We start from the raw sequence: 23,059 nt of genomic DNA, 5'->3' as shown, positions 1-23,059 counted from the left end.
TCAACAAGCCCATTCCATTCCCTTAGGGGTAAATCCCCGCGGGTTGAAAGCTTGTGAAATATGGCAGATGGACGTTACTCAATTTCCTCCGTTTGCCCCCTGGAAGTATCTGCATGTCACAATTGATACTTATTCAGGGTTTATAATGGCAACCCCGCAAAGAGGAGAAGCCTCCAAACATGTCATCAACCATTGCATTCGCACCTTTGCATCATTGGGACGCCCAAATGAAATAAAAACAGATAATGGTCCTGCATACACTAGCACAGCTATGTCAGAATTTTGCACTAAGTGGCAAATTACCCACAAATTTGGGATCTCTTATAACAGTCAGGGACAAGCCCTGGTAGAGAGAGCCAACTTAACTCTAAAAACAGCGTTAGAACGACATTTGATCAAAGGGAAAAAAAAAACCTTGGCCTCCTGGCGATGCAAGACACCCTTAATCTCTGTCTTTATACTCTCAACTTCCTCAATCTCTCTGGCACCCCTGCTATGACGGCAGCAGAGCGACATTTTTCCTCCCCCCCTTCCCCTGATTCTCCCAAACCACAGGTATACTACCGCCAACTGCCAGACCCTACTTGGAAGGGCCCTGCTGGTCTCATCACCTGGGGTCGCGGCTACGCAGCTATCCAGCTTCCAGATCGTGTCCTGTGGGTTCCTGGACGGCACGTCAGACCATACCACCCCAAAAATCACCACCTGCAGACATATCAACATGATTCGTCTCGTTGCCTTGCTGACCCTCTTCCTCCTTCTTGCTGCACATGCCTCCAAGGTCTCCATTCCATCTCGAGTGATGTACTTTACACCAGGTACTCCCCTCCTGCTGACCTGCACCGCATCTGGGGACATTTCCCCCCCCTATCTCCAATGGTCAACACTCCCTCAGCCATGGCTCCGTATCTCCAGCAATGCTTCTTTATTCCATACGTAACATTTATGACTCCTGGACAGTCCTCAGACCCCGTTCACCTCATCTTCATCACAGACAATTCGCGAATCATCCTGACATTCATGTTCAGCCCCCCCCCCTTTCTACATTGGGTTAAGAGATCGTAGAACTCCACCAGCGTGTCAAATGGCTGCGCCCCCTGCCTGACCAAAACCACACAAGCAGGCTTCATTCAACTAACTCTCATCTACCATACCCAACAACCACAGAAGTGCCTTCCTACCGGAAAAACTTGCCAAATAAACGGGACCATGTACCATCTATGCAAGATGAACTCAAAAAACCATTTGCTACGATCCCAAGACGGCTGTACATCTCAATGTTACCTTATGGGCGGGTCTTCCAAGAACCTCTAGCAGACCTGATCCTGAGGGGGAGGGAAAACTTTATTACCTAAACCACACCACCGTGCTCAAGGATGGTACTAACCCAATTGTTTTAACCTTTGATGTTTGTATTGCTTGTTCTAAACCAGGGGGAGATTCATGCGGGTCGGCTGAATGGAAAACAACATACGCCCACAATCATAAATATTTGTGTCCTATGCCCATTAACTGGGCCATAGGGAACCCCAATCAATGGATCCCTTGTGGAGGCTCCATCGAGTGCTCAGGTTGGTCTTGTGTCTGTGATTATACCGGGGGAGGGTACTCAGGCTGCAATCATCTGTTACATTTCAAACGAATATCAGGGTCTACCACAGACAATGGTAGAAATCACCATCTCCAGACAACACCCTGCCTTGGATACTTATGGTATAGGGATTGATGGCACAGGATCGGATCCAAACACTTACATTACCATAACAACCGAAATAATATATGAAGGTAAGGAAACATCGTTGGGATGGTCGGTATATAATAATTTGAGGAAATTAGATAAAGCCCCTGATACCAGTGTTATTGCAAAAAACTTGTTCATGGATATGGCAGAAAAAATTGCAAAACAACTTGCAATAACCAATTGTTTTGTCTGTGGGGGAACCACCACAGGAGAACAATGGCCGTGGCAAGCCTTAGAAGCCTCGCCATCACTGTTCAACAACATGTCTTCTGTAGGAAACATAACAGCTAGAACAGTTTCTGATCCACTTATCTGGACAATTACCACCAACTTAATTGGTAGAAACTGCTTTTCCCGAAATGGGTCCACTCCAGTAGGACACCTCCTTTGTAGTACATGGGATAATTCCTACCAGACTTGGACAGCACCTGACAATGCTACCACCACACCTGCCAAATTCAACACCTCCCTCCTCCCTTATATCAATGACACAACATCTTCCCAAGACTGGACAGCCCCAAATAATATGTATTGGATTTGTGGTAACCTAGCCTATCCATCCCTTCCAGCAGATTGGCAAGCATCATGTGTATTGGGGTGGATAAGACCTTCCTTTTTCCTCCTACCGATCTCCATTAAGCAAGAATTAGGCATCCCTGTGTATGTTACATTATCCCGCAAGAAAAGAGACACCGATAATGCCTTTGCAGGCTTCCCCTGTCAATCGGAATATACAGGGGATACCTGGACATCAGAAAGAATCGTCTGCACCCACTTCCGGTTTGCAACCTTTCAGCGGCGGCAGGATTCGCGACCGCGCGATCCTGCTGCGTTCACCGTCAAGAGTTCCCGATCCATTTGGATCTGGGGATATAGCTGCCCGCAGAGGCAGCTGAAGACAGGGGATCCGGCAAGGGGTTTGGGGGTGTCGCAAACCCCCTCCCCAGACGGCTAAACCCCCTTTTCCCGAGGCGGAGGAACGGCAGTCAGCAATGGCTGCCACGAGAAAAGCTGCAGCCGGACAAGCAGGTGCAGGAGGAGGAAGCTGAAAGAAAGTGAAAGTTGCTTCTAACCGGGACAAGATGGGAGAAAGTGACCTGGAACCTTGAAGGCTGCTAAGTATATATTGTTCCCTGTGAGAGTTTTAAGCTGTGAATATTCTAAAGGGAAAGTTTTTCTTTGTTCTACTCTCCTTCCTAAAGTGACAGCGGAAAAAAAAAAAAAACCTTTTTGGCTGTGAGTGGGAAGGGAGAGTGAAAAAAGAATTAGAGCAAAAATTTGAAAATAAGGAGAAGATTGCCTAGAATTATAAACAGTTTAAAAACTTCCAAAAATATATTTGAAAAGGATTTGTGATTACTTTAACCCCAGAAAGAGAAAGTGAAGAAGAAGAAGGTATCTAAAAGAAATAGTCTGTTTGGATTGTTTGGTGACTTTGGAACCTTTGGAAATTACTTCTGATTAAATCATTTGGGTGGCTGTTTGGAAAAACTTTTTCTCTACACAATGGCATCATCTATGGATGAACTGGAACTTATATATCAAAAATTTGAAAGAGAAAAACAAGGAGGGGAAGATGGTCTTGACACTATTTTTCAATACTTGGAAATGGCGGTTTATATTTATGTGAAGCAGAATGAGGAAGATGGGGACAAAGAAGAAGGAGAAGCCATCTTTGATGAACAAATTACTTCGACTGGAGAAGAGAAAAAGCAAGAGAAAAAGGAAAAAGGTCTTTAAGATCTGGAAAAATAGCCCAAAAAGAGAAGAATAAGGTGAAAAGGGGATATTATGTTAAGAAACAACAGAAAGGGGAAAGCAGAATAAAAGGGAGGTGGAGAGACAAGGGGTTAAAGAGGATAAGGAGAAGAAGAAACAAGAAAGAAAGGAAGGGATGAGAAGTCCTAATGGTGGGGAGCAAGATGTTAAGAAGCAATTTTTTTTAGAGATAATGGATAAGCTTTATGGTTAAAGGGATTCTAGAAAGGTACATAAGACTGCATTTTTATATTTGTATTTAGAAGTAAACATAGAAAATTAGAAATAATATGTAACCTAAAATGTGATAAAATATTTAACATAAATTAGTGAAATTTTTGGTTAAGAAAAGGGAGTACTGTGAAACATAATTCAAGATTGTGATGTGTGTGTGTGGGGGGGTAATAATCTTTGAAAAGCATAAGTGTTCCCACAAAGGCATGATATTTAATTGAAATGGATAAAATGTTTAAGATATAAATGATTGTTAATATTAATGATTAGAATATGGTATACTAGCGAAATTTTTGTGAAATGAGAATTGAAGTAGAAGAAGGAGGTACTTTTTAATGAAATAATGAGTTATAATATATGATGAGGATATAATATATAACTATGGAAAATAGGGCTCCCATAAAAGTATGTGATTTAATTGAAAAGTAATGATTTAAATGTTTAAGATATGAATGAATATTAATACTAATGAATAGATTTGTATTACTTTTGATAATATAGTATAATTTTAGAATGTACCAGACAGAATCCCAATATATGTTATGTGTTTTATATTAAGTATTATAAATGTAGGGGAAAGAGATAAAGGCATCATACTTCATATAGTGTGCAGGAGAAGTTTTTTTTTTTTTTTAAAGAAGGAAAATAAAGGGCTGGCTGGAATAAAACAGATAAAGAATAATAAATATTATGATATGAATTGAGAGGAGATAAATAAAATAAAATAAAATTGAGAAAATTTAAAGGAGAGGAAGACATATAGAAAATAGAAAATGTTAATAAGATATGAAATGGTATGTAAAATGAATATGAATTTGAATTTGTGTCTGTACCAAGAATTTTAACCGGGACTAAGCAACTTTCAGATAAGAGATTTTTATGCTTTTATGTTTTGTTTTATGTGTATCTATGTATTGTTTGTCTTGAAAATAAAACTTGTTTTTTTAAAAAAAGAAAGAAAGAAAGAAAGAATCGTCTGCACCAATGGCGTGGCTACTTGGGCCCAAGACGGGTCCTATGGGTATAGAACCTCCATATATATGATTAATAGAATCATTCGTTTACAAGCTGTTTTAGATTTAGCAGGCCAACGAATAGATAAGGCTTTAAACACTCTAGCGACTGCTACAGACAAATTACGCACAGCTGTCTACCAAAATCGCTTAGCTTTAGATTACATATTAGCCAAAGAAGGAGGGGTGTGTGGTAAGTTTAATCTTACAAATTGTTGTCTTCAAATTGATAAAGTTGGCAAAGTAGAAGCAAAATTAACAACTGAGATGCGACAATTAACCTATAATCCTGATCAAGTATGCCAAGGTATTAATCTTAAAAATATTTTTAGTTCCTGGTTCCCAAAACTACCAGGATTACAGGCTATAGTAGCTCTCATAGGTATGATTGCTGCAGGATGCGTTATTCTTCCGTGTGTGTTACCAATTTTTATTCGCACTATCTCCAATAGTCTCTCCTTACTAGCTGAAAAGCGCGCTATTGCACAGGTTAATGCCCTCTGGGAAAAGGAACCTCTGTACAAAGTCATACCCTCAGAAGACCCTGATGCGTGCGCTCACACAAGTTTTTGCATGGGCAGTGACGAAGAGCCAGAAGAATTTCCTTCGTATAAAACTAAAACAGAGGAGATGCAGTAATAAATCAGCTTCAACAGTTTCGGTACATACCAGGCCTCAAGGCCTCAAGGCCTCACGTAGGCTGAAAGCGTGTACCAGGAACAAAGAACATCAATCAACAACACGTCACCATGGGCTACTAACTGGACTGCAGGCGATGATTTGCTACTTTGTACCCCCTAAACTGACCATATAACACTGTGATTTGATGCTACTATGTGTCCACTAATATTTCTACTCATGTAACATAATGATTGGATAGAGTTCACTGCTTGTGACGTATCACTGTGTGTTTTTAATAAAAGAGCTTCCCGAGCTCGTGCTCGGGGCAGCTCACCCGAGTTAGAACCAGCCTGGTGTCTTTCTTGATGCATTCGACCACCCAGTGAGAAGCCTTCCTAATGCGGAGCAAAGCCGCAGGGGAATACATGAAAGCAAATACTGAATACTTAAATGAGCAATAGAATTGGATGTTTAATATAGGGCTAACAAATCTACAGTCAACAAAAACATTCTTTGCTACCAGATTTTTATGCCACATTCTGATACTCCTTCTTAACAGAACTAAACACATACCCCTCTTGTATCTTTGTTATGTTTTTCCTTTGCTGGTATTAACAGTATTCTCATTCCCTCCTTCTTGAAAATAAGCTTGGAAGAGGTGGCCCTGATTTAGTTGAGTTTATCAGTGAATACTAAATAACAGGAATCTGTGAATCTCAGCCTATCTCTGTCTCAACAGAATCATCTACACACTATTTCTGTGGCCAAGCATTAATAAAACACATTAATACAAAAATCAGTAAAGACTTAAATGGTGTTATTACAGTAAGTAAAATATTAGAAAACATTAGGAACTTTTGATAAAATATTCTGTCTCTTTAGCAGCAGCCTGTGCAAAGCTTGCTAATTTCCATAGCATTGTCTCCTTGAATAAATTCATTAGATACAGTATTTAATTTTAAATGAAACAGGCCAAAATGATTTCTGTATCAAGAGGGACTCCAGAAATTTTCTACATGCTGAAGCAGAACTGGATAGTACAATAAATAATGAGTGAAAACTTGTATAATTTCCTTGGAGCAAGGACAGAAGCACTTATTATATGCATATTGAGAAATCAGCCTTCTCTGGTTGCTTGTGCCATCTGCTGGAACCATAACCTTGTAAGTGTAAGGCATGGCACTGTAACAGATCAGAAATTGTTTGCATTTGTTTTTTATTATGTGCCCATCCAGGGGCAATTTTTTTTATTTTAATTTAAACAAATTTCTTTGGGCAAATACATCCAGTACACTGTTTTTAAATAATAGACTTATCACTTTATAAAAATGGTATCGAAACAGTTTTAGATATTAAATATTTTCATCCTTGTGTATAATGGTGTGAGATTAAAGAAGATATCAACAATTCAATTTACCATTCACTATTTACTAAGTCTGCATTACTATTACTATTAATCTTCTCATTGTTCTTATCACCCATCTCCTCCCACTTGTGGCTGTGTGACTGCAATATTGTTGCTTGTATCCTTACAATTTATATTGACTGTTTCCTAGTATGATTTGATTGCCTATATGATTGACTATCATTCAGTATTGTACCTTATGATTCTTGATGAATGTATATTTTCTTTTTATGTACACTGAGATCCCATGCATCAAGACAAATTCCTTGTGTGTTTAATCACACTTGGCCAATAAAGAATTCATTCATTCATTCATTCATTCATTCATTCATTCATTCATTCATTCATATGTATTGATTGGAAATATTTTTTAAAAAAAGTGAGAGCAAAGGTGAGTAATACAAAATTGCACATTTGTTATCTAACCTGTGTCAACTCATAGAACATTTTGTATACACGTTTTATACTTGACAACAGAAAGAAGAGGGGGAGTTTCAAAAAGCAGACAGCAGTGTGGAATCGAAAGTACATTCCATTCATATTATCTTCAAAGACTGATTAGATGACTGAAGCTTCTGCCGCAAAAAAATCTAATTGGAGAGCATGATTGATGACTCTTGGTTATGGACATTTTGCATTGGGTGATATACCCGGGGGGAGGAAGCAGGCTCAAGGGTGACAGTGAATTACATATCTCAGAGTTGGCTGCACCCAGGTAAATGCTGGATGTAGAACGTTAACTTCAAATAAATCTTTTTTAGTTTTGGGAGTGTGGCTCAAGTCTCATGACTTAATTGGAATAACTGCCAGAATCCTGACAGATAGCCAACTCTCTTAATTAATCACCAAGATTTGCAAAATTCTACCGACAATTCACCCCTTCCTTCATGAGGTTTGCCAAACCCATGATGAACCTCTTAAAGACAGGGATGAAACCCCACCTGAGGCAACCCCTACAGTGGGACCTAACCTGCCAAAAAGCATTTGAAACACTGAAAGAACTGTTTGCAAAAGAACAAGTACTGAAGCATCCTCACCACGAACAACCCTTTGTCATTCAAGCAGATGCCAGTGATGTGGCAGTGGGAGCAGTGTTACTCCAACGAAATTACCAAGGAAACCTACAGCCCGGCCCCTACACCTTCCACAAGCTCACGGACACAGAGAGACGATAGGCTGCATGGGAAAAAGAGGCTTTCATAGTGAGATTGGCACTGCAAACCTGGCACCACCTGCTGGAAGAGGGGCAGAGACCATTCAAAGTCTGAACTGACCATAAAAACCTGGAAGCTCTTAGGACCCTATGAAAACTATTACCTAAACAGGTCCAATGGGGTCAATACTTCAACCAATTCAACTTTGTGCTAAAACACATCCAGAGGGGGAAGGAACTTTCTGGCTGGCACCCTCTACTGGATTCCCCAGTACAAATGTGAAAGGGAGGAGGTCATAAACGCCATCATCTCCACAGCCCAAATAGCTGCTCAAGTAACCACCAGATGACAACGCCGTGATCGGCAAGGCCAACCCGCAGACAACCTAACTATGAAACTCAAAACCAAACTGCTAGCAGACCCCCCGGTTCCAGAACAATTAACACACCTTGACAAAAAGAGATGACCTGGCATGGAAGGAGACAAAACTCTACATCCTGGAATCCTTACGCACTCTAGTTCTTCAGAGGAGCCACGACACCAAACCAGCAGGCCACTTTAGGTTCTTAAAGACTTTACACTTGGCTTTGAGGCAGTTCTGATAGCCTGGCATAAAGAAAGATGTGGACAGTTATGTGAAAAGTTGCACTATCTGTGTCGCAATGAAAAAATGACCAGGATAATCTCCTGGACTGCTACAAATGGTAGCAGAGCCAGCGAGGCCATGGGAAGAGATTGTAATGGACTTCAAAATGCGGTTGCCGGTGATCTGGACTGTAACAGACTTATTTTCCAAACAGGCACATTTCATACCTTGCAACAGACTACCCTCAGCCTGCCAGTTAGCCAAGCTGTTCCTGAAGCACATCTACTGCCTGCATGGAGTACCACAGAGAATTATCTCATACAGAGAGGTCCAATTCACAGCCAAATTTTGGAGGGAGTTCCTGCAGTCTATTGGGTCATCTTAGCTCGGCCTTTCATCCAAGCACCAATGGGGGGGGGGCAGAAAGATTGAACACCATGGCAGAGCAGTATCTGAGGTGCTACATGAATTATCAGCAGTCCAATTGGGCAGTCCTCCTGACTTTCACAGAGGTTGCATACAATAATACTGTTCACAGTAGCACGGGACAAACCCCTTCAGGGTAGTGAGCAGCATGCAGTTTATCCCAATGCCTGAGTATCCAAGGGACCCACCCTCCTCAGTCAGCCTGACTGATTAGATGTCAACGCTGAAAGGAACTTGGGAGAATGTCAAAAAAGCACTATCAAAAGCAGCACAGACCTATAAGAGACAGGCAGACAAACACCGAGCCCCACAACAACCATTCTAATTTGGGGAGAAGGTCTATTTCTCCACCAAATATCTGAGGTTAAGACTCCCTAGCAAGAAATTGGAGCCAAAGTTCATGGGACCATTCCCCATATTAAAGATCATCAATCTAGTCACAGTGCAATTGAAGTTTCCCCGACTGTTAGGAAAAATACACTTGGTATTCCATAGTAGCCTATTAAAACCCATGGTTGGATCAATGCTGAGGCCCCAGATCCCATGGTCATAAGAGGTACAGTGAATCCTCGATTCGAGGTGGCAAAGGAGACAACTCCAATATTTAATCAAGTGGAAGGGCTGCCCCTTATCAGAGGCATAATGGGTAAAGAGTAGGAATTCCAAGCCGATCACCTTGTAGCAAGGTTTTATGCAGAAAATCCAACCAAGCCTGGGGGGGAGGTCGTGAATATAAGCTTCCACATCTGCAATCAATTTCATTTTGTGTGTGTTGTACAGTTCACCTTCAAGAAGTGAGGGGAGCCAAATGTCAACTCATAGAAAATTTTGTATACATGTTTTATACTTGACAACAGAAAGAAGGGGGGAAGTTTCAAAGAGCTGACAGCAGTGTGGAATCGAAAGTACATTCCATTCATATTATCTTCAAAGACTGATTAGATGACTGAAGCTTCTGCTGTGAAAAAATCTAATTGGAGACCATGATTGATGACTCTTGGTTATGGACGTTTTTTGTTGGATGATACACCCAGAGTGGGTGGTGAGGAGAAAGCAGGGTCAAGGGTGACAGTGAATTATGTATCTCAGAGTTGATGCACCCAGGTAACTGCCGGACATAGAATGTTAACTTCAAATACATCTTTTTTAGTTTTGGAAGTGTATCTCGATGCTCATGATTTAATTGAAGTAACTGCCAGAATCCTGACAATCTGTAAGACACTTGGTAATCTCATTCTTGGCATGAACTAAGCAGGGTGAATCAAAACTATATTGAAGGTAGCAATAGCATTTAGATTTATGTACTATCATACAATGCTTTACAGCATTCTCTGGACAGTCACTAAAAAAATCCTATAAAAATAATTATTCAATCTATTGCAGCATTCAATTTTATTTCATATATCAGATATCCAGAGATTTACATGCTATATTAATGCTTGTAGGCTTAAAAAAAAAATCCACAAAGCACTGCTTATAACATCTATCTCTTAAAGTTGTCTGAAAACCATATTTTAATTCATTTGACCTTGAAAGCTATGGCTTTTATGTTTTATTCTTGAGTCACCCAAATTCACTGCCCATAAGCCATAATCTAACCTTTCAAAATTCATATTCCTGAAACATTTTTGTAAATGCCAAGTACTTCTGTGGTAATCTTTCATTAGATTAGAAAACTAATTTATTCTGACATAATAGCAATAATAAAAATTTAAAGAAAATTATAAGTGTCAGGCAGTATTTTTGAATATCAAACATATAATTAATGAAAACAGCTCTTAGGGAAAGCTTTTATTTTACTTTTTTTTAAAAAGAGGAATACAAGGTACAATAAAATGAAAGGACTCTAACCGAGGTCTCAGATTTAATTACTCCAAATATGTATAATGAAATATTGGGACTTCTCACAATAATGATTTAATTATTTCAGCTAGTGCTGCATGTAATAGTACAAATTATTACCCTTCTATTTGTAGAAATAGTTTGAACTTCAAAATCCAGTTGATATATGTAGAGGGAAAAGATGGCAGCTGTTACATCATTAATTGGAATACATCTAATATTATTATTGATGTGCATGTAAGGAATCTGCACATTCATTTCAATTTTTGCTATAATATTTCATTGTCCAAGCATGTTAACTTCAAATATTCTCTAAATTTGTTTTATATTGATAGCTGCTTAATATTATATAAGTTCATTATATAGTTAACAGCTACTTCAAAAAACAGTCTTTAGTTAACTGAAAAATTTGCATTTTTAGTTTGTTGTACATGATAATTTTATGTTAGTCATCAAAATTAAGTAAATGGTAATATATTGTATAAATATTAACTTATACAAATGAATACTTTACATGTAATATTTTAATTATTAAAAACTAGAATCAGTGTGTTTAGCTAAAAAGTGAAAACCTTACAGAAAATCTAATTCCAAATGTTTTTTGATAAAACTAGCAAAATAAAAAAGAAAATTGAAAATGTCTATATTTAGGCTACATAGATTTTTTAATATAGTGTATCATATAATATAATGTTGGGCAATGCGATGACTCAGTTTGAAACCAGAGCATCACATGATGGGTGAACTCTCTTCCTCTTCCTAGCTCCTGCAAACCTAGTAGTTCAAAAGCATGGAAATGTGAGTAGATAAATAGGTACCACTTCAAGTGGGAAAGTAACAATGCACCACTGAAACATCTTTGGACAGCTTTAGCTCAACAGCCCTTGAAATACTTCTCTAGTTTGCAACAACTGGAAAAGTAACTAATATGATCTTATTATTAAATTATATCATTATAATATTTATTTATTAAATTTATATGACACTCATTTCATGATGTGAGATGACACTGAGCAGTTTACAACATCATAAAACATATGGAAATAAAAACAATTATAAAATATAATTTCCTGGGAGTTAAAAGAAAGGTGAAAATATGGTTAAAACATATAGTGAAATATGAGACTTAATTATAAATAATACAATACATTAAAACACAATAGTTCTATAAATGTATTAGGAATTTATACACACTTGAATAATATTTGTATAAGGTAAGCATATATAAAATTGTAAATATTTACTATTAAAGTTATTGTTTCCTTTTTTCCTTTTTTTATTTTTTATAAAACATCACCTATTTTTCCTTTTCTTGGAAATGCATGCATTTTTTTGTGATTTGCTTTACTTTTTCTCCTGTTTTGTCATTATTTTAAAGCAATAAATATAAATTTAAAAAAATAAAGAAGGAAACAATTCAGAAACCATAGTCATATAGATCAGTAGCAAAAAGACTATGACTATGATTAAAGGAACACATTCTGCAGAATTTTCATATCAATAAAAGAACAAGCTGGGCATTTCTGCTCTCTCTCCTATTGTTCCCCATTGCATTCGAAATATTGGCAGAAAAATTCAACGCCATAAACAAATAGCAAGTCTTAAAATTTGGTGTATAATATGACGGCAGACAGCGGAATGACAGCAGATAGCAGGGTTCAGAATGAGCCAAAAATGGAGTGCACAGAGGCCAAAAAAGAGGCACATGAAGGTCAAAAATGGGATTATGGATACGGCAATAAGCAATGGTGATCCCTGAAGCCTGAAGCAGCTGATCATCGGGAGGCCAATCCAACTGACAATCAGCTGCTTCAGTCTGTGCTGAAGCTGATCAGGTTGTTTGTTGTTTGCTGCAAGAAGGAAAATTGCTGGGAGACATAGACTGAAGGATGGAGGCTGATGAGTGGCTGGACTCCGGCAACATTCACTGTATAAGATGCACAGACATTTCCACCCACTTTTTTGGGGGGGAAGAAGTGCTTCTTTTCTTATACTGGAAAAAAGGTAATCAGATCAGGACTGGTTTAACATATTTTGTTTCTTCGGTGGAACAGAAAATGGTATATTTTCTGTCCACTCAAGTATATGAATGATCGCTTGAATTATTTTGACTCCTGTGTCATAAGTCCTACAAGTTTCAGTCTTCAGGAGACTGATCTATTCATTGTAGAGAAACTCTATTTTCATGCATTTTAGTATATTACCAGAACATTTAAATTAATCAAATAACTATTATTTGTTTTTATCAATTATAAAATTATTATTTAATACCATATCATATAAAATGTTACAATGTCTGCTAAACAGTCTTCAAAAATGTCTTCCACACTATCTTACATATATATTGAGAACATTGCTTTTGAAATATTGCTTTAGGACAAAAAGTCCTAGTCTATTTTTAGAAAATGTTATGAATATACCATTTATCTTAATAATAAGATTTAGTTGTTTTGAAGTTTTTTCCCCATAGTACCAATGACAGAAATAAAGCTGAAAGATTATCTGTTTTCCATGTTCAATCTTTATTAAATACACAATATATTGATTGTCAGCTAGCTACATGAAAACAAGACAAAAAAGAAATGCTGAGGTGATCAAGAAGTCTATTGATGTTTATAAGAAAAAGGAAAACAATTCCAAACTATAAAGCAATATATATTTTTCTGAGAACCAGTGTAACTATTTTAAACATGGACAATTTTGGAAATAATTGAGAATTACAAAAAGAAAAAAGAAATGTTAAAAATCCAACACCAGTTCACATATTTTTATTATATTTAGAGACATTTAAAGACTTTATTACCAAAATGTATACTTTACTATAATGCTGACTTCCTAAGGAAACTGTTTTATACTAAAAGTGCTGACAAAATCAACATTTCATATTATTGAAAAAAATATAATATAAGTCTGCACTGTGACAAAATGTGATAGATGAATACTTATATTGAACATTTTTCTTTCAGTCAAAAGCATTTATTATGAAACACACACTTTCATTTCTCTGTTATTCTTTATTAAGGTTAAAAATTAAAGCAGTCAGTTCATGACTCGCATCACAATAAATTGGTTTTTCCCTCTATCTTTGGAACTATAATATGAATTTTTATCATCTGCAACACAGAACTTTTCTTCTTCCTTTTTTCCTTCTCCTTCTCCTTCTTGATTTAAAGCTTGAATCCAACTTATCCTTCCTAATGAGGACTGTACAACTAGAACAATCATTTCTACTCTTCTTATATTGGAATATAAAAAGTTAATATTTCATAGTTATAAAGCCATCTTCTTATTTCAAACATTCCTCCTTTTTTTTAAAAAAAAATTCCCTTCCTACTATCTTATCTGAATTAAGTTGTTTGCATGGGTAATTTTACTCCTATGCCATTGTTCTGAGCTTTTCACTCACATGAATGTCCATTTCTATATCTACAGAGGAAGAACAGACTTACTAGAAAGCAATCTATATGGCATATTGATTAAGTTGTTGAAGGATGATTAGGGAGACCAGGTCTTAAGACCTTAGACATTGAAATTCATTGCTGTGGGGAAAAAAAAGAATATCCCCACAGAAGTTTCTCTGATCTATTTTTTTTTTAATTTAAATTTCTTGTTTTATCATAATAAATAAAATACAAAATAGTAAAACAAAAAAAATGAAACAAAACACCAACATATCTTCAGAATAACAACAACAAAAAAGAAAAAATAGTGTATAAAAAGGAAGATATTTATATGAACAAAGCAGTGTAAGATCTCTTGAATATAGAATATAAATCCAACAAAAAACAAAAGAACAAAGGAACATAAGACAATGGGTTCCTTGAATTGGCATACTCTATTACTGAATTTATGTCATGTTAGCATAAGACATAATATAGACTATTGGTTTTATTTATCCTTTAATGGTTTATTTATGGTTTATGGTTTAATGTGAAAGGTTAAAAAAAACAATGCTTTTGTGAATTTTGTGCATCCATTTCAAAATTCAAGATCAGTAAATGATATAACTTCCTATTCTTATTTATATATTTTTTATGTACGATAGCTGTTGTCTGATATAAAACTATGCTAACAAGATTAATTTCAAATTCTTGGTAATAAAAGGAATCTCTAATAAATATATGCAGAGAAATTCAAAAATAGTCACTATAAAGTACATTATTAGCATCAAACTGGAATGAATTCTGAACTTCTAACACCTGAGGATCAAACACCCCAATATCATATTTGTATTTGCTTTATTATAATTTGCTGTGAGACTATTAGATTTCATTTATCTAAAAGTTTATAAGCCACTTGGTTGAAAAAATCTGGGTGTCATAATGATTTAGGTTTAATCTTAAATAATTTTACTAACTAGTGTTCTACAATATGAAATTCTTTTGCATGTTAATTAATAAAACAAATTTATTTATTGTTACAAAAATGTATATAGATACCCAACTCAGACAAGGTGACTCCAAGCAGCTTAGAGAAGAAAACACTCCAAATACAAAACACAATATACACTCCCTGGAGATTCTCAGTCATCCAGATGATGGTTGTCCCAAAGGTGATTTTTTAAAAAGGCAACTTCCTGGTTTTACTTTGAAGACATTTCACCTCTCATCCAAACAGGTCAGAGCTAAAGAAGCTTCTTGGATGAGGAGCGAAACATCTTCAAAGAAAAACAAGGAAGTCCAGTTGTGTCTTGAAAAAATGCCAATAAACACCCATTTATCTGGCAACAACAGTGAGATAATTCCCTTGATGAATTTTGTATTACCCTGAAATCCCTTGGCCAACTGGAAAAACTTTGTCTTCAGGGTCTTTTGAAAGACCATCAAGGTTGGGGCCAGTCTTATCTTTCATTACATCATTTCTATAATTATGCTTTGTTTTCTCTAAGTTATTATTGTCATTAAATATGTTACATATTATTCAATGGAAGTTTACAACCAAGAGTTGTTGCAGGTCAGGTGGCACATTATGATGATGAGGACATGGAGGAGGATGGTTGGTCACATAGTCAGATGTTTAAACCGAATCTGGAATTTTTTGTCCACCTATCACCTATTCCAGGGGCTGATAATGTTAATGGCATTGTCACAGGATAGGTGGGAAAATAGGTGGGAGTGCACCAGAAAATATCTTGAAAAAATTGGAAAAGAAATTATCTTAGAAGAACAGTTATAGTGAGACAAAAAGAAAAGATAGCTTTAAACATATAGAGTATGTGAATATATGCTTAAAAATCTACTTTTTAAGTCTGCTATCCTATATGTGTATTTGCAAATAAGCTAATTGACTTTACAAGTGTTTTATTTATGCTTATACAGTAGGCATTGGATAGCAGCACTGTAAATGATGAAACTTATTTTAGTGTCATTTATTTTTAATAAGTGTTTGCCCTAACATTTTAGTTAACCCATGAATACAACAGTTTCAATAAATTGAAAGAATTTCAATAAACACCACACATTGAATATTTTATTCATCTCACTCTCATTTTTATCAACAAAAGGTAGGGATTTTTTTTTTTTTGCATTATGTAACATAACATTTATATGTTTTCTGCATATCTTCTAGATTTTTTTTTTCAGTTGCTCAATAAGGAGTTCAGTTAAATCAGTTCAAAAGTCTAAATAAAAGTTAAGATATTTTCAATTTTAAATGAAGATTTATGTTTGGCCATGACTGCACAAATGAAGCTATTTGTATACAAATCTTTTGGAAAAAATAATGAGCAATATTCAATCCCTTGATAGCCCGGAACCAGAGGTGGTATTCAGCAGGTTCTGACCAGTTCTGGAGAACCGGTAGCAGAAATTTTTAGCAGTTCAGAGAACCAGCAAATACCCCCTCTGACTGGAGATTTTACAGCATCCTTCCCCTGCCACGGCCACCAAGCCATGCCCACCCCTGCCCGGAGCTGCTCCATTGACAAAATCTCTTGACATTTTGTACAAAAAAATTGAAGACTAGTACAGCTTTTTAAGCAAAATCTGAATACAGGTGAAACTCGAAAAATTAGAATATCGTGCAAAAGTTCATTCATTTCAGTAATGGAACTTAAACGGTGAACCTAATATATGGGATAGGCTCATTACCTGCAAAGCAAGATAGTTCAAGCCATGATTTGTCATAATTGTGGTGATTATAGTTTACAGCTCATGAAAACCCCAAACCCACAATCTCAGAAAATTAGAATATTGTGAAAAGGTTCAATATTCTAGGCTCAAAGTGTCCCACTCTAATCAGCTAATTAAGCCATAATACCTGCAAAGGATTCCTGGGCCTTTAAATGGTCTCTCAGTCTGGTTCAGTGGGTATCACAATCATGGGAAAGACTGCTGACCTGACAAATGTTCAGAAAACCATCATTGACACCCTCCATAAAGAGGGAAAGCCTCACACAGTAATTGCAAAAGAAGTGGATGTTCCCAAAGTGATGTATCAAAGCACATTAATAGAAAGTTATGTGGAAGGAAAAAGTGTGGAAGAAAAAGGTGCACAAGCAGCAGGGATGACCACAACCTGGAGAGGATTGTCAGGAAAAGGCCATTCAAAAGTGTTGGGGACTTTCACAAGGAGTGGACTGAGGCTGGAGTCAGTGCATCAAAAGCCACCACACACAGATGGATCCTGGACATGGGCTTCAAATGTTGTATTCCTCTTGTCAAGCCGTTCCTGAACAACAAACAACAAACAACATCAGAAGCGTCTTACCTGGGCTAAAGAAAAACAGAACTGTTTTTCTGTTGCTCAGTGGCCCAAAGTCGTCTTTTCTGATGAGAGCAACTTTTGCATCTCATTAGGAAACCAAGGACCCAGAGTCTGGAGGAAGAATGGAGAGACACACACTGCAAGATGCTTGAAGTCCAGTATGAAGTTTTCACAGTCTGTATTGATTTGGGGAGCCATGTCATCTGCTGTGCTTCATTAAGTCCAGGGTCAACGCAGCCGTCTACCAGGAGATTTTGGAGCACTTCATGCTTCCTTCCACAGACAAGCTTTATGGGGATGCTGACTTCATTTTTCAGCAGGACTTGGCACCTGCCCACACTGCCAAAAGCAGCAAAACCTGGTTCAATGACCGTGGGATTACTGTGTTTGATTGGCCAGCAAACTCACCTGACCTGAACCCCATAGGGGCATTGGGGCATTGCCAAGAGAAAGATGAGAGACATGAGACCGAACAACGCAGAAGAGCTGAAGGCCACTATTGAAGCATCCTGGTCTTCCATAACACCTCAGCAGTGCCACAGGCTGATAGCTTCCATGCCATGCCACATTGAGGCAGTAATTGCTGCAAAAGGGGCCCAAACCAAGTACTGAGTACATATGCATGCTTATACTTTTCAGAGGTCCGATATTGTTCTATGTACAATCCTTGTTTTATTGATTGCATGTAATATTCTAATTTTCTGAGAGTGTGGATTTGGGGTTTTCATGAGCTGTAAGCCATAATCCTCACAATTATGCCAAATCATGGCTTGAACTATCTTGCTTTGTATGTAATCAGTCTATCTCATATATTAGTTTCATCTTTTAAGTTGCATTACTGAAATAAATGAACTTTTGCATGATATTCTAATTTTTCGAGTTTCACCTGTAGTTCATGTTCATTTGTTTATTTGTTTTAAAAAAATATAGATTAACCCTGTGGCCATATTTATAGATTCATAAGACCCTATTTCTTTTCAGACCAAAAGACTGGGGAAAATATAGTAAATTTTCAACTTTTGCTAATGGATATATTTATATTCCTAGACTGCAAATTGTGTAACTTCAATATAAATAAAAATATTGTTTCCCACTGCACTCAGAAGCTGCAGGTGGAATGAGAAGGATGTACTTACTGGTCTATCTGCATCCCTAAATTTCCATGCTATTTGCTGAATCAATTCCTTTTTGACACCGTTGTATGAATTATTTCGATGTTGAAGAGCAAGTTAGAAAGAATATCCCATCTTGAATATTTGTCTTGACAGATTCTGATGCAGTATATGATTTATAAATGCAAAAATATCTTTCAAAGGCATTACTTCTCTAATACAATCTACATGCTTGGCAAAAATACATTAAAAAAGCTATGCTAAGGGAAAAAAAGAAGTCCTTCTGATTTACAAACCACAAATATTGAGAAGGTAGATCTTACTAGACTGGCTAATTATAAGAGTGCAATAAAACTTTTAGTTTGAAACACCAAATAGGTTACAAGAATCTTAATGTAAGATTTATGCATGTAAGTGCCAATAGAATTACTTACTTCTAATTAGGCTAAAGGATGAAGATAACAAGTAAAAAAGAAATTCTCTATAAGCAGTAATTACTTCATATATGTTTTTCTGAGAAAGAAATAATGGAAACAGCACATTTTTGGGAATAAAATCACACATTTTATTCCAATATCACATAATAAATGAATTGAATTGGACATGATCATATTATAGTTTATTAATAGGTATTATAAAATACATTTCATTAATTAGAATATTTTCTATTTATAATAATACCACAACAACTGGAAATTAATGTTATCAAAGCAATTTGCTTCCTTTGCCTTCCAAACTTGCTTCCTTTTATCCTATAGAAATACTAGATTTTTTCCCCCTTTCATTCAATCTAGGAAATGTCTGGAAAAGTCCCTGCCGTCTTCTTGGCAAGGTTTTTCAGAAATGATTTGCTATTGCCTTTTTCCTAGGGCTAAGATAAGGTGACTGGATTAAGGTCACCCAGCTGACTAGAACTCATGGTATCCAGGTTTCTTGACACTACAGCAAATTGGCTCTCATACTAGAATGATACTGCAACGTAAGTAACAAGATAATTGCCTACAACTTCTAGTGTTTTAATGAACTTGGCAACAGTGATTTTCAAGTGTTTCAATGGCCCAAACTATTTACTCACCTGATTCTTCTGGTGGTCTGCCAACCAAGTGCTAATGAGAGCCAATTTTATATAGTAAGTATTCCTAAATGTTTTGCCACAATGAGTTAAGTTAGTTATGCTTAACATATACACTCTCCTAAAATTCTAAACATCAAATCAGCAGAAATGGACAATGGAAACAATACAATGGAACTTTTGGAAAGATGGATTAATTGCAGCAATATAAATAAAAGAGTCTTCAAATTTCCTCTGAACTCTGTCAGCATCTCCCTAAGGGAGGTACACCCCACAATTTGGGAAACTCTGCAGTGTAATTTTTTCATGTTCAAAAAATGTTCACTATGCATTCTGCTCTAGATAATTAATGATATTTTATATGAAACTACATAAAATAATGAAAAAAAGGGGGAATGTATGAAAGAAGAAAATAACAATTGAGAGAGTATAAAACTGAAATTATTAGGGAAAACAAGTTTTTAATTAAGCATAATTACATGGTATACATATCAAAGTCCGTGGCTAGTTAATTGCTGTCCAGCCAGGGGTGGGATTGTACCAGTTCTGACCAGTTCTATAGAACCCCTTGTTAACTTTCTAAATAGTTTGGAGAACTGGTAGTTAGAAGAAATCTCCTTTTGTTTTTTTCTACCCTTATTACATTCTTGTCAGATCGCCTAGACTTACTGTCTCTGAAGGAGGGTTTTTTTTTTCTTAAAGGGAAAGGGTTAAAATCCATGTATTTCCCCTCCTTTTGATTTTTTATAACTGTTGTCAAATGACATTAATTTGTTCTTCTATCAATGTTATTTTTTGTTAAAGTAAATGATATGTCAAATGTCATTTTGGAACTTAAAGCTTCTTATAAAAGCTCTGCTCACATATAACATAGTTAAAAACTTTAGATGGCAAGATTTAAAGGGGATTTATTTATATAGTTAACATTCATATTTACTCATTTTCCATATACAATGGGCTACAATGCGCGTAGCTTTGCCATCCTTCATGGCCTTGAAAGATTCAAGGGTTCAATCAGCTGTGATGAAAATGTTTGCATTCTTTGTTCCATGTCATACTAATATATTTATTCATCTCAAAAAGTTTTTATACCATTTACAATTTTACATTCTAAAGATACCAAATGTAAAGATACAATATATTTATCCTAATTAAATCTAAGCTCTTAAGACAGTCATATTCAAGTACCACCAAATTATTAGAGTCAGCTCTACTAGTCATTGCTCACAATATAATGACCTGGCCAAAGGAGCATATGGAAGCTGCCATTGGAGGTTGGAAGCTCCTCACAAACTAGGGAAGTTTCCACTTGAAGTCAATAGTCAGAGACTGTACAGGAGTTGGAAAGGTCAGGGAGAAAAAGAGGACTAAGTTCTGCATGAGTTCCAGACCCAGGCAGACTGATTGGTAATGACCAATTACCAGACACTGTAGAAATAGACAAGGAGCAGAAGATAGCAGTGGTGACAGACGTAGCAATGACAAGTGACAGCAATATCTGGAAGAAAGAACATAAGAAGCTAGAGAAGGACAAGGACCTGAAAGAAGAACTAGAACTAGAAAGGATTTGTAAAGTAAAGGCTAAAATACACCAGTGGTGGTAGGAACACTTGACACTGTGACTAAACAAATCTGAGAAATAATTGTCAGAGCTCTCTTTCCGAAAAAGTGCTGTGCCAGGAACAACTAAGATACTGTGAGAGCTCTAAAAGTCCCAGGCCTCTGGTAGAGGACCAAGATTGAAGAAAATACATGCCACCATAGAGGTGAGAAGGGAATTGCATATGTATATGAATGTGTATGTCTCTATCTTTGTATGTATATGTGTATCTGTCTGTGTGCATGTGGTGCCTATGTATATGCAGTGGATAGCCTAACAATGAAAATACCATCTCCTATTGGAAGGTTGTGTTCAATCCTAGGCAGTTGTAGATGTTATTCTCTCATGGTGCAAAGAGAAAATATCTGCTGCAAACTCGATGTAGGCATCAGGAAGAACATCCGGCCTGTAAACACCCAGCTCCATTCAACCAGCCCAACTCTATCTGAATAAGGGACTACAGGATCGTAGAAGGAAAAAGAAAAGAAAATATGCACGCACATGCACACACACAAGCACACTGTATACACACAGATATCCATACAGAACAAACATGTGTATGTGTATTATACTGACATTATAAGATATTAGCATGTCCCCCGAAGGACATTCAGTTTGGTTAAACTGATACTTTCCTTAACATAGACAAAGTAGCTGCTGTGGTTGGGTGCCAGCATTCAAATATCATGAAGCCAATGGAGTACTTTTCAGGAAATGTTGGCAGTAGAAGTGAAAGATTGACACTGAGAAAATTGTATCTTCAGTTTGTTGAGCTCTGGTGCAGTTGCAGAAAACAGCAACATTCACAAATAAACAAAACAGCGGATGTTTCAAACTGACAGCACATAATTGAACATATGAACAACAAATTTGGAATCTCAAGTACTCTAGACATTTGTGACACTACTCCATCTGTCACATATGGTGGTTTTATGAAGGTGATCTGGCTTTAAAACCACCTAAGTCCATTTGTGGAAGCATTTATATTATCCATATACAGTACTAGACACTGTTGAACAAAATATGCACATTAGTTATATTTCATGCCAGCAAATGCACATTAAAATATGCCAACAAAATATGCACATTAGTTATATTTCATGCAAAACAAATGTTGCATACCTGGTTGCAAATTGTTTTTTGTTTTTAATCATGTTTTCAGAATACCTCCAACTGGCATATCTCCAAGTGTAGATTACATTAAATACATTAATGTATTGTGCCAGGAAAATGGCTTTTCTTGATAGCATTAATCAAGACAATATACTATTATAACCTCATTCAACAGTTCCTTTGTTCAGTTTTCTAAAACTGAAACTTTAAAATACCTTTCGTTATTAAATGCTGCTTTAAATTGTGGAGGTGAAGTTTAAAAAAATCAAAAGTGAAAGTATACTTTGTTGTACCCAATATTTAATTACAGTATATGAGTATGTTTTAATTTATTTATATGGTTTTTGTTTTCTTTTATTTTTATAAAACAGTTGAAATGAAAATAAACCAATAGGCTTCATAAAACAAGAACAAGTATAGCAGAAGTTGCTAGTCTTTGTTGAATGAACAAGGCCATCCTTAAATGGGAAGAAGGATCAAAACTTCTTTCCTGCTGATAATTTTGTTAGTGACTAAATTAGTATGACACTGCTTGGAGCAGTGAGAAATTTTTATGATACATTAATGAGAAGGAACAAATATGATGAATTGTGTTAATCATTAAAAAGCCCAGCTATTATAGATTTTTTTAAAATATTCTTCTTATTCTAGTAGGCTTCTTTAGCTTTTGTTGAAGT

At 36.4% G+C, this 23,059-nt stretch overlaps 1 long non-coding RNA gene across 1 annotated transcript in view; it reads left to right on the top strand.

The window, feature by feature from the left end:
* Positions 1-23,059, top strand: part of LOC148130694 (uncharacterized) — a 151,162-nt gene that overhangs the window by 35,640 nt on the left and 92,463 nt on the right. The window contains exon 2 of the long non-coding RNA XR_015749227.1: positions 19,467-19,576. This is a non-coding gene — a long non-coding RNA (uncharacterized LOC148130694). The remainder of the gene's footprint in view (positions 1-19,466; positions 19,577-23,059) is intronic.

This window comes from Notechis scutatus, chromosome 4, assembly GCF_049901735.1.
Source record: "Notechis scutatus isolate UNSWTSFEM ecotype Mainland chromosome 4, rNotScu1.2, whole genome shotgun sequence".
Lineage (NCBI taxonomy): Eukaryota > Metazoa > Chordata > Lepidosauria > Squamata > Elapidae > Notechis > Notechis scutatus.
This window is presented reverse-complemented; position numbering and strand designations above follow the sequence as displayed.